General features: G+C 44.6%; 1 long non-coding RNA gene across 1 annotated transcript; it reads right to left on the bottom strand.

The window, feature by feature from the left end:
- Nucleotides 1-2,199: 2,199 nt before the first annotated feature.
- Nucleotides 2,200-8,327, bottom strand: LOC110307774 (uncharacterized). Its single transcript, XR_002379465.2, has 3 exons — nucleotides 8,155-8,327; nucleotides 6,763-6,848; nucleotides 2,200-2,384 (listed from the first exon to the last, which is right to left on the bottom strand). It is a non-coding gene; the product is annotated as an uncharacterized LOC110307774 (long non-coding RNA).
- Nucleotides 8,328-9,669: the final 1,342 nt, after the last annotated feature.

The following is a 9,669-nucleotide window of genomic DNA, read 5'->3' as shown; positions in this document are numbered from 1 at the left end:
CTAGCTTTCAAACAGGAAGGATAGTTCTCTCTGCCATTGCTTTTAGCACTTTTCTTTTGTGCTGGGGGGGAGGATGTGTGTGTGAGCCTGAGAGAGGGGGGGGCGAGAGGGAGAGGAGGAGAGAGGGAGAGGGGGAGAGGGGGAGAGGGGGAAAGGGAGGGAGGGAGAGAGAGAGAGAGAGAGAGAGAGAGAGAGAGAGAGAGAGAGAGAGAGAGAGAGAGAGAGAGAGAGAGAGAGAGAGAGAGAGAGAGAGAGTTTGGTTTGCCACTGACTCCCTAGGGTGGGGCAACAATAGCCTAGATGGAGTCTGCCAGACTAAGACAGCATCCCTCGGGCTGAGTGAGGGCAGGAGCAGGTGGAGGTTCAATTAGCATTAGGGGCTGCTCATGGGGGGGGGGGGGAGAAAGGCCTGCTGGTCTGTGGGGCTAAGGAGGCAGATCTCTTAGAGGGGAAAGATGGTCGAATTAGCAGGGATTGGCATTAAAATGTAGACTTTAGCTAAATCTCCATGCCTATTTCCCTAATGAGAGGCCAGTAAATGAGTGGGCCCATTGGAGAGTCATTTCCCACTGAGGGAAAGGGGCAATTTGAAAAGAGAGTTGTCTGGGTTGAGCCAGTGCTGCTCTGCTTAGGAAAACCGCGCGATGATGAGGAAGAGGAGGAGGGAAGTGATTTCCTCTGGTGAAAGAGAGCAATTCTCAAGAATAAAAGGGCGCTGCTGTGCAGAGGAGGGTGACCAGATGTCCTTTGTGCATGGGGATGCAGGAACAAAAGGAAGTGAGCTCAGAGAGCGGGTGGGACTGGGGATGAGGTGGGGCTGTGGACTAGAGAGACTAGGGACAGGTGGAGATTGGGGCTCAGATCAAGTATCTCAGCGTGAGCCTGTGGCATCTTACCTGGCACTCTTTTCTTATAGGGCTCTGTCATTGCTGGGCCTTCCTCCATGGGCTGGAAGGCAAGATATTCCCTGGATCTTAGAAGCAGCAAGGCTCTGAGGAGGCTCAGTTCCCATGATGTGGTCCTAGTTGGGGGAAGGGGAGAATCAGCTGAGCCTGGACCACTACCTTCCTTCCCCTGTAGGGGAGGGCTGGTGGGCACCTCTGAGGAGCTCTTCTGTGTTTCTCTTCCCCTTCTTTTATCTCGGCTCTTTCTTCTGCTCAGGTCACTTCCCAGGAGCTGTGGCGGAGAAAGACGGACTTCTGAAATAGCAAACAGACGTCTGTGACCTGAACATGCTAGTTGCCGATAACAACAGGCATAATCTTTCTAAGGTTTGAAGAATAGGGATGGTGGGTGTTGTGTTTTATAGAAAGATAAGGAGAAAAGGGATATATTTGGTGGAGGTGCGGTAAGGTGTGGGAGAAGGGGGTGTCTCTGCAGGCCCATGCTGAGGCATCCCTTCCCCCTGAGGGACTAGCCACACAGTATAGTATAGAATAGAGTTTATTTAGGGCATGGGGAGGGGAGTTGAGAGGGTAGGAGAGAGAGAGAGAGAGAGAGAGAGAGAGAGAGAGAGAGAGAGAGAGAGAGAGAAAGAACGAGGAGGAGGAGGAGGAGGAGAAGGTCCCTTTTATAATGAGTTGGCACATTGTCTGTTGTCAAGTAAATGTGGGGCAAAAACCAGACGAAATGCCAACAGTGAGTCTTGTCCATCTAACAGCTGAGAAACCATCTCCTCTAAAGGCTGTTATTAGCAAAGACCACCCTGGGCTGTCCGTGCCTGTGCCTGTGGTCTGCAGATAGTAAACGTGGCTAGTGATTGTTTTCTTTTCATCTTCTTACAAACCCATCTCTCTCCTTTGATTTCACCTGCCCATTCATTCCCTGATGCGGCTGGACTTGCTCAGTGATGAATCTTCTCAGCTGTTAACAGGAATTGCCATGCTTGTTTGCGGAGCAGGTGAAAACAATCAATAGATCACTCATCAACCCTTGTGTAATTAGGAGACAGGAGCTGCACCTTGGTAACCAGATGTATCTTTGACTTGGGCTCACAGGCTGATTGCAGAAGTTGATGGTGTGGTATCTGGGGTGAGATGATGAGGGGCGGGAGAATCCAGGGGAAATCTCTTCATGGGATCTCCCCACTCTCTCTTCCGTATTTCAAAGCTAAGCGAGCTCTTAACAAGTTTGTCCAGACAAAACCAGATTAGATCAATTATTTTAATTCAGATTAATTTGCATATTATAAAAGCGACCACATAAAATTCTGTATTTCAATGATTTTTATCATATTGAGATGGTTGGATAACTGTAATAACTGTTTCAAGTGCAGACTTTTTAAAAAAAAATCACTCCAAAGAGAGCTGTGAGGAGCTCTTCTGTGTTTCTCTTCCCCTTCTTTTATCTGGGCCCTTTCTTCTGCTCAGGTCACTTCCCAGGAGCTGTGACGGAGAAAGACAGACTTCTGAAATAGCAAACAGACGTCAAAAATACATACATTGGGAAAGGTGCTATACTCTCCTCTCCTCCAAGCTTCCGGTAGCCATTGATCTACTTCCTGTCACTATAGATTGACTTCACTGGGAAAGGCATGCTTTTTAAGCGGAGTCATGAAATATATGCTATTCTAATGTAGTCATGTGGCAGTATGTGCAGTTTGCATGGAGTCATGTGAGACATGTTTGCTGACTGGGTTTTTTCACTTAGCACAATTATCTTTCTGTTCTGTTGAGCTGTGCATCGTTTTTTGTTTGTTTTGTTTTTGTTTTTGTTTTTTGCTACAACACATTGTCTTCCTAAGCTTGTCTGGGTCTGCCTTCACTCAGAAAGACATAACCTTTCCTTTTTCCTCTCTTCTGTCTTTTCTGCTCAGATGCTAGCCAGAACCTAAGAATTTCTCCTCTGGTACTTGGGTTTTCTTACTCTTTGTCTAAAGCTTTCTTTCTTTCTTTTTCTTTTTTCTTTTTTCTTAGATGTTTTCTTTATTTACATTTCAAATGCTATTCCGAAAGTCCCCTATACCCTCCCCCTGTCCTGCTCCCTACCCACCCACTCCCATTTCTTGGACCTGACATTCTCCTGTACTGGGGCATATAAACTTTGCAATACCAAGGGGCCTCTCTTCCCAAAGATGGCCTACTAGGCTATCTTCTGCTACATATGCAGCTAGAGACACGAGCTCTGGGGGTACTGGTTAGTTCATATTTTTGTTCCACCTATAGGGTTGCAGACCCCTTCAGCTCCATGGGTGCTTTCTCTAGTTTCTCCATTGGGGGCCCTGTGTTCCATCCTATAGATGACTGTAAGCATTCACTTCTGTATTTGCCAGGCACTGGCATAGCCTCATACAAGACAGCTATATCGGTCCCTTCAGCAAAATCTTGCTGGCATATGCAATAGTGTCTGGGTTTGGTGGCTGATTATAGGATCGATCCCCGGGTGGGGTAGTCTCTGGATAGTCTATCCTTTCGTCTTAGGTCTAAACTTTGTCTCTGTAACTCCTTTCATGGGTATTTTGTTCCCTATTCTAAGGAGGAACGAAGTATCTACACATTGGTGTTGGTCTTCCTTCTTGATTTTCTTGTGTTTTGCAAATTGTATCTTGGGTATTCTAAGTTTCTGGGCTAATATCCACTTATCAGTGAGTGCATATCTAATGACTTCTTTTGTGATTGGGTTACGTCACTAAGGATGATATCCTCCAGATACATCCATTTGCCCAAGAATTTCATAAATTCACTGATTTTAATAGTTGAGTAGTATTCCATTGTGTAAATGTACCATATTTTCTGTATCCATTCCTCTGTTGAGGGGCATCTGGGTTCTTTCCAGCTTCTGGCTATTATAAATAAGGCTGCTATGAACATAGTGGAGCATGTGTTTTTATTACCAGTTGGAACATCTTCTGGGTATATACCTAGGAGTGGTATTGCTGGGTCTTCTGGTAGTACTATGTCCAATTTTCTGAGGAACCACCAGACTGATTTCCAGAGTGGTTGTACAAGCTTGCAATCCCACAAGCAATGGAGGAGAGTTCCTCTTTCTCTACACCCTCGCCAGCATCTGCTGTCACCTGAATTTTTGTTCTTAGCCATTCTGACTGGTGTGAGGCGGAATCTCAAGGTTGTTTTGATTTGCATTTCCCTGATGATTAAGGATGTTGAACATTTTTTCAGGTGCTTCTCAGCCATTCGGTATTCCTCAGTTGAGAATTCTTTGTTTAGCTCTGAGCCCCATTTTTTAATGGGGTTATTTGAATTTCTAGAGTCCAGCTTCTTGAGCTCTTTGTATATATATCTGCCGTGTGGCTGACCTCCATATTGGACTGATTCAGATGGTGTGACTGGCTTCTCCCCCCTCCCTTCCGAGTCTCCTCTTCTGAGTAGCTGGTGAGATCTGCAGCTTGTATGCATTGGGATTTTGCTTTTAAACTCTAATAAAATTCCCTTGGGCTTCCAAAAATAAAATAAAAATAATATTCTCCTCTATGGATGCAGTGGATTTTGTTTATCTCTACATGTACTGCTCAAGTTTTTGGGAGGTCATTTCTTCTCTTTGCTGTTTTAAATGTCATTGCTGTGTGTGTGTATCTTTACTGTGAATATATTTCAATTTTTGTAAGGTACACAGAAATTTTATGTTCAACTTTAGGCCTTATAACTGCTTACCATGGGGGTGGGGAAGAGTTTTACAACATTCAGTTATCAGGATAGCATATTTTCCACTGCTGTAGAGCTATCCTAAATGAGTGTCAAGTATAGTTCTGATTTGTAGTTCCTTGACTACCAATGATGTTACACATTTTGTGTGTGTGCACATCTGATAAATCTTTTCCAGATAAATGTCTGTTTGAATCTTTTGCCTGAGTTCTAACTTGCCTATTTGTCTTTTTATTGTTGAATTTAAATGTTTTGTAGACTTATCAGGGATATAAGACTTATGCTGAATCTATGATTTTCAAAAATTTCCCCGACTCTCTAAGTTGTCTTTTGAGTTCCCCGACAGCATCTTCTGATGAAGGAAAGCTTGTATCTTTGCAGAAAGCATTGGGTGACTTTTTCTAGAGAGGCTTGCATCTGTGCTTATGAACTTGTTTTCATTATCAATCCCCTAAGGAGATGTCTTTAATTTAGCCCAATGAATTAAATTAAATATTAAGGGATAGATTTTGTTGACTAGCACTGGGTTGTGAAGGTTCACAGATTGTTGTAATACGTAAGATTCTTTTCCTCCAAGTATGAGAGATGAGACCCCCTTCTCACTTGGTGACTGGTGACTCTGGTTCAGGCCACCGCATTTGCTCTTTACCTAGTCAGGGTGGGAGTATGGGAGATGATCCGAGCTGCCCTTTGTGTGTTTAACCTACTCCTGTACCAGAGGACTCTGTCTTAGCCTTACACAGTCTACTTGGCCTCTAGTGCTCTTTTCACCATGAAACCTTCACAGATAAACAGAAACAGAGATGGCATTTCTGCTTCTCTCCCTGCTATGGATGAATGGCTCTGATCATTCCTAGAGTATTGATTGACTTAGTCAATTTATCACTTAATTACACAGCATGGGCTTGGTGGCTGTGTTTCCATCTGCCCATCTTACTTGATTACATTTTCACACAGTGCACGCTATTGGAACTTGTTAATCCCTGAATATTGATGCAAATCACAGCTCTGCCTACTCTACTTTTTGGCTCCATGCAGCACCTGATGTGAATTTAATGGGCCTAGATCTTCAAAATGGTTTTATTTTTTTCAATAAGGGATGAAGTAGGTGCTTTGCTAGAGTAACTCTCTTGTGTTGAGTGTTAGTTACTGCAGCATTCAGGTGCCACTCACAGGGTCAAGGTTACCTGCCAGCTGCACCTTACATAGTGACATTGTAGTGAAAGGGTTTTCATGGCTAGGATAGAGGCTGGTGCACTTAGGCTGGAATCCAGATGGAGAGTGCTCTCCTTAAAATGTTAGAAGCTAGATGGACCTAGAGGCCCCCTGTGCTCTAGAAAGAAGAAGCAGAGCTCAGGATCAACCAGCCATCAGCATCATCACATGAGTAGATTCTTAGGAGACACAGCATGAAGTCAAGTGATGGACCATGAACCCAAGATGAACTGTATGATGTCAGCTGAGATGCAGTGTTCAGGCAGGTACTGTAAACCGCCAGTGTGGGAGCTAGTGTTTCACTGGGAGGTAGCCCAGTGGGGTTTGGAGATATAATATGCTTCAAGTGAGTGCTTAGAGCAGCACAATCAGAAGTTGGGGATGAGCCGTTGTGTTTCATTGCTGTGGTTATACACCATGGACAAGGCAATGGATTGATAGGAAGGCTTATTGGGGTTTGGCGTTCCAGAGTATTGAGTCCATCATGGCAGCAAGCGGCAGAAGGTTAGAACTCAAATCTTCAAACACAAGTGTGATGCAGGGTCAAACCAAAAGTGGTGTGAGTCTTTATACTGGCATAAATCTATCTCTGGTGTCAAGACTGCATCTCCTAAACCTCCCCAAAAAGTACTACCAATGGAGGACCAAGTGTTCAAATGCCGGAGACGATGGAGGCCATTCCTCATTTAAGCCACCATAGCTGGGGAGATGGTTCAGTGGGTAAGAACACTTGCTTCACAAGCATGAAGACCTAGTTTGCATCTCAGTGCCCCCCCCCCCACAGCTGGAAGTAAGAAAGTTAGAGTTCACCTCTTATATGATCTAGTAGAAAAATATAGAGTTTCAGATTCAATGTGAGGATCCATCTTAAGATAATAATGCAGAAAGAAATGTTCTCCTGGCCTCTGCAGGTACACACAACCTCACATGTACACATAGAACTTACACACATGGTTTGAGGCTCTCAATGGACATTCTTGGGAGTTTACCCTGTCACACTTGGGTCACTGATCTTCAGCTCATTCTGAGATCCTGAAAAAGAAAGTGTATGTTCTGACAAGGTCCTGTTGAATAGCTTCACTCAAAAATCTCTTAGGAAGGGGCTTGGAATATTCAAGATACAATTCACAGGCCACATGAAGCTCAAGGAGAAGGAAGACCAAAGTGTGGGTGCTTCCATCCTTCTTAGAAGGGGGAACAAAATACAGGAGTAAATACTGAGACAAAGTTTGGAACACAGACTGAAGCAAAGGTCATCCAGAGACTGCCCCACCTGGGGATCCATCCCATATATAGTCACCAAACCCAGATACTATTGTGCATGGTGACTGGAGCCTGATATAGCTGTCTCCTGAGAGGCTCTGCTAGAGCCTGACAAATACAGAGATTGATGCTGGCAGCCAACCATTGGACTGAACACAGGGTCCCCAATGGAAAGTTAGAGAAAGAACTGAAGCAACTGAAGGGGTTTGCAACCCCATAGGAAGAACAACAATATCAACCAACCAGATACCCATAGCTCCCAGGGACTAGACTACCCACAAAGGAGTATACATGGAGAGACCCATGGCTCCAGCTGCATATGTAGCAGAGGATGGCTTTGTTGGGCATCAATGGGAGGAGAGGCCCTTGGTCCTGTGAAGGCTCCATGCTCCAGTGAAGGGGAATGCCAGGGTGGTGAGATGGGTGGGGGAACACCCTCATAGAAACAGGAGGTGGGGGATGGTACAGGGAGTTTCCGGGGAGAAACCTGGAAAGGGGATAACATTTGAAATGTAAATAAAGAAAATATGATAGCAAAGAAGAAGAAGAAGAAGAAGAAGAAGAAGAAGAAGAAGAAGAAGAAGAAGAAGAAGAAGAAGAAGAAGAAGAAGAAAGAGGAGGAGGAAGAGGAGGAGGAGGAGGAGGAAGAGGAAGAGGAAGAGGAGGAAGAAGAAAGAGGCTTGTAGATATTAGTAACTCCAGGTCATGCATGAGACTGTGTCCTGAGGCGTTGCTTCTTGTCAATAGTGTTACAATTTTATTTTCCTCTGATCTCCCTCAACACCAAGAACAAACCCATGAACCTTTACCACTGATAGCTCTCCGTATGAAACATGGCTCAAGGCATGGTGGGATTTTGAAGTTATTTAAGTGGCAAGACATGAGACCTGATACTTGCCTGATTTGTTTTGTCTGTTCCTCTCTGTATTCCTTTCCTTCCCTCTTCCTGTTAACCTTTCTCTCTCTGGTCTCCACATTGAATGTTTTACTTGCTCTCCTTCCTTACCCCTTTTGGTCAGATATGAAGAGGGTGGTTGAATGTGTTGATAAGAGAGAGGACAGAGTTAGTCATTACCTGTGTTAGAACCACAGGACTACTTGTGACCTCCATTGCTACTGCAGACAGGCCTGGTTGGTGGATCCAGAAATAGGTGGCTATAAAGGAATCCAACCTCCAAGGATAGACGTGAAGTCATCTCTATTCAACAGGATCATGAGTGCTGCATTCCTTTCTTCAGTCAGAGCCGCCAGACCATATGTCCCCTCACTTAAAGATCAGGCAGGGATAGAGTAGTTCTAGAACATCCAGATCCTGGCAACTGATGCTGTGTGAAGTCATTCACACTTGAGACTCTTCAGCAGCTGGAGAGCATTGTTACGTCACCCACCAGGAAAGAGGTGAATGATAATAGCCTGAAGCCAGCTCCCATGGGAGCCTTTCTACCACCACCATGAGTGACAGTGAAGGTTTGCACCTTCCACAGGCTGAAGAACATTTCTTAGGGTAAAGAGTACAGTTGGTATGGGGCAGGCATGTTCGGTCTCCCTGTGATGAACTTAGAAAATTTGAACCTTTTGGGAGACTTGTAGACTGTTCTGGTTTCCCAGGAGTCTGGAAGCCTTCCCTCTCAGTGCCCAGTGGCCTGGGAAATAGGTGATATCTTTTATTAACAGGAGCATTTGATGCTCCAAGCTGACTCATATGCGCCTAAGACTTTTAGAAGTAAAGAAGGATGTGCGTGGCTGACATCCCTGGAGAACACCTCCAGAATTTGTGTTATGTTTTGCATACCTGCTTTTGCTCACTGGGTAAGAGAGATATCTTCAGGTGACTTAATGAAAATGGAAGCTGTCCCTTGCTAGGTGACAGAGATGTGGGCAGGTCAGAATAGTGGGTGAAATGCCTGTTTTTGAGAGCCTGGGACATTTTGTTTGCATATGACCTCTTTCTGCCGATTCCCTAGAGAACTGAGCATAGCCAGCCCAGGTCATGGCAAACCTGTAGGAAGTGCTTTCTTTCCAGAGAGGGTAAAATCGATGTAACATATAATTACAGCTCATGTTCCATAGCTCCTTCCTGTTCATCATCTTCCTGTTTGTTGTTAGTACCAAATGGTGTTCATCCCATGTTTTTAAAAGTGTGTATTATCTTCCAGCAGGGAAAAAAAGGAACTAATGGTCTCAAGAACTATGGCAATCTGTTATTACTTGGACTTCTTACTAATTTCTTTGACAACAAATATCTTAATTATGGTGTTCTCTGTCCACATTGGGAGGAAGTTGAGTGTTTTTGGATTGCATCTTGAAGCCTTAATTATTCAGAGGCAGACATGTGCTCATCAGTGAGGTGATAGCACAGGAGATATGGAAGCCCTGAAGGAGGATGTTTTTAAGACAGCCACTGTGAACCACCATCTCTGTGTCAAAGCCAATGACTTTGATGTGTTGTCGTGACAAGACGTGTTGTCGGCTCCCCATTCAATTATTATCCATCACCTCTTATGTGGAAATTCCCTTGCTGAGTACCATGAGGTGTCATGAGCTTCTATGATTAAGTGTCTGTGGCCACAAACAGCCCTCCACCTAGTGA

This window comes from Mus caroli, unplaced genomic scaffold (genome assembly GCF_978045245.1).
Source record: "Mus caroli unplaced genomic scaffold, Mus_caroli_1 scaffold_15, whole genome shotgun sequence".
Taxonomy (NCBI): domain Eukaryota; kingdom Metazoa; phylum Chordata; class Mammalia; order Rodentia; family Muridae; genus Mus; species Mus caroli.
Note: the sequence above shows the minus strand (reverse complement) of the source record. Positions and strands in the feature narration are given on the sequence as shown.